At 38.9% G+C, this 2,813-nt stretch overlaps 1 protein-coding gene across 1 annotated transcript in view; it reads left to right on the top strand.

The window, feature by feature from the left end:
* LOC101854591 overlaps positions 1-2,813 on the top strand; it is a 20,900-nt gene that overhangs the window by 9,279 nt on the left and 8,808 nt on the right. The gene's annotated exons all lie outside the window — the stretch shown is intronic.

Below are 2,813 nucleotides of genomic sequence, written 5' to 3'. Positions count from 1 at the left end.
ATCCCAGCAGACCCTCTGAGAACACTCAGAAACATTCTTGGCTTCCGCGGAAGCATACAGTGCAAGCTGCGGATTTCACGCGCTCAAACACTATCAGACTGACAAGATCGTTCACTGTCTATAGCCGGGTACCCATTTCCACCTGGGTAAAGTGAGGAAAATTTGTGCAAAGTGCCTTTCCCAAGGACACAACGTCGGGCCGCTGACGGGATTCGACCTACGATCTTACAGTTGCGAGTCCGAGGGCCTAACCACTAGGCCACCGACGCCACAAACTTTGGTGATCAATGACTCGTTTTTTTGTGTGTGTGTGTTTGGTTTTCTTTCTTTTTTTTTTTAACCCTGCCCAATTTTATCATCAGCCGCTTTTGTGTTTAGTAATAAGAACAAACTGTGCTGCATTTTGGGTTTTGAAATCAGTTGTTAGTCTTAGAGTAAATACACAGAAAAATGCTTTACATTAATGCTCATAAGACCTTATGTAGTTGCGAGCGCCGTAAAACCCTCTACCATAAAAAACACATATTGATGAATACATTAATAAATAAGTAAATATTATGTTTCTTCACATCTAAGTGTTGCCATAGCCCCAACTGGAGATGGCTACCTCAAGTGGTTAGTAGTTAATTGTCTAGATCATGTTAGTCCTACATTCCTCAGCTTTTATGAGTCAGTAGGTGGGCATCTTCTGTCCCGCTCCCAAGTGGAGTCATCTTTACAGTATCACCGAAGGTTCCGAAAGTTTGCCCGAAGTCTTATACTATGGTGGTGACATTTTCCGTATCAGTACCTAAACTACTGGGCCAAGACGAGTTGGTAGGAGGGAACAGATAGAGATACACGTTTTACTTGTATGGGGGTAGTGTTTTTGTGTTTGCTTCTGTATGTCTTGTCTTTTCTCAATATGTGCGCTCTTGCGTTGATGTTAGTCGGACATATCCTGTTTAGTATACTTTTATTTCACGTATTGTTCTCAACAATAATAAGTAGCATGCCTGGTGGGTTGACCAGTTGGACGACTCACCGTCCCGGGGCGAGTGGAGTCATCACAATGCCACACTACAATGAATCCACTTTACCCGGGGGAAGCCCCTCTATACTTCCTAACAGTTCAACCCTCCCCAGTTGAACCCTGCAAGCTACCTGTTAAGCACACATAAAAAAAAAAAATAATAATAGTAATTATAATGAAAAATTTTAATAAAATATTCTTTAACGCCGCAAACAAAACAAGACAAATAATAATAATAATAACAAATGAATTAAATACCATCTGATCAGTTGGTTACTCCAAAACTAGCTATAACACGGGTGTGTAACATTTCCCCATTTATTGACAAATCTGCATACTTGTTGGAATGAGGGTGAGCGACAGATAGTTGAGGATAGTTCTGAGGACCTGCGTTAATACTGAAAGGGTGCAGTGGGAGGGGTTATATCTAATGAGTCCCGTGATCTTTTGTATGCCGAAATATATAGCACCTTATCTACACCTCTGTGGGATAAATGAAAAAATAATTTATAATAAAACACTTACACTACTCTCGTCGTTCTTCACACATACCGGCATGATGTGACAGGATTTTTTAAAATCATGTTCTGAAAGTCAAAACAAAAACTCCCCTTATTCTCACCACCCCTCCCCCCCCCCCCAAAAAAAATAATTTAGAAAATAGCCAATCGCTCTGAAATACAAACATTCCAAGTTCAAAAGTAAGCTCAAGGGAATCAAATCTAAAAAAAAAATAATTTGAAAAAAAAGTCTCCCCATAGCCTTTATGGAAAAGAAGACAAAGGTATTAAAAGTTTGGGCACTTATTACTATCGAGAGGGGTCTGCCCATAGTCTCCGGAGGTTGCACTCAGATTTGTAGAGCTCTATTATATTCCTTGTTGTGCCAAATCTAAATTAGGACACAGTCGACTTCCCTATCGCTATGGCCAGGTTTATGCGCTCAAGATGACGTTTGTTGGTGTAGATCAACCCGGTGTCTCCTAGCATTACTATCTGTTCACTTACTTTTATACTAATATCTAGAGTGGCTTGTTGTTCCCCTTCTATTGCCTTCCAAAGGGTTTTACTTTCACACAGTTTAAAAAAAAGTGTCCAATGAAGTCAGGCACCCTGCAATACTCACAATTTGTAAATTCTTTAATTTACTTTTTTATGCAATAATATATTTAGTGGGGAAGATGTTATGTAGTATCAACCATGAAATGGTCTTTAGACGAGTTTCCGACATGCTGTGCACGGTGTCCCAGTGTATTTTGGTAACTTTAGCGTTGTATTTTTTAAAAGCCAAACATTTAAGCATATAGGGGAAATCTGGGGTTTTTTTTGGGGTATATTTCATCATACTTAATTTTTCGTCAGATATTTCCCACAACTCTTTCTTTGAAGGGAAACGTATCTGTCCTCAAAATGCCGAAACATAGACGAGCCCCTGATTCCACTATGTCCAGACACTTTTATATCAAGACGCAGTGGAATAAGACGCTCGTCAACGTTCGGGCATGTAGGAGGATTATATAATCTTAAAGCTTGTTCATTTGCTTTGAATTTGATAAAAAAAATACCAATTTATCTTGAATAGAAGTCGAGATATTTGCAATTGAAAGAGGTAGAGTCCACCTGGTTTCAGAGATACAATTAGTGAGGAAATAGACTCCAAAGTTTGAAGACTTCCAAAGATTGAGAATCCTTGATAACTGAAAATTTACATTGATTTCTGTTTGTTCCTTTAATCAACGTTTTTCAGTAAAAATCCACTAAGAAATTTGTTTTTAAATGGACGTAAAAGGCGTTGAGCCAAC

The sequence above is a fragment of the Aplysia californica genome, unplaced genomic scaffold, assembly GCF_000002075.1.
Source record: "Aplysia californica isolate F4 #8 unplaced genomic scaffold, AplCal3.0 scaffold00394, whole genome shotgun sequence".
NCBI lineage: Eukaryota > Metazoa > Mollusca > Gastropoda > Aplysiida > Aplysiidae > Aplysia > Aplysia californica.
Note: the sequence above shows the minus strand (reverse complement) of the source record. Positions and strands in the feature narration are given on the sequence as shown.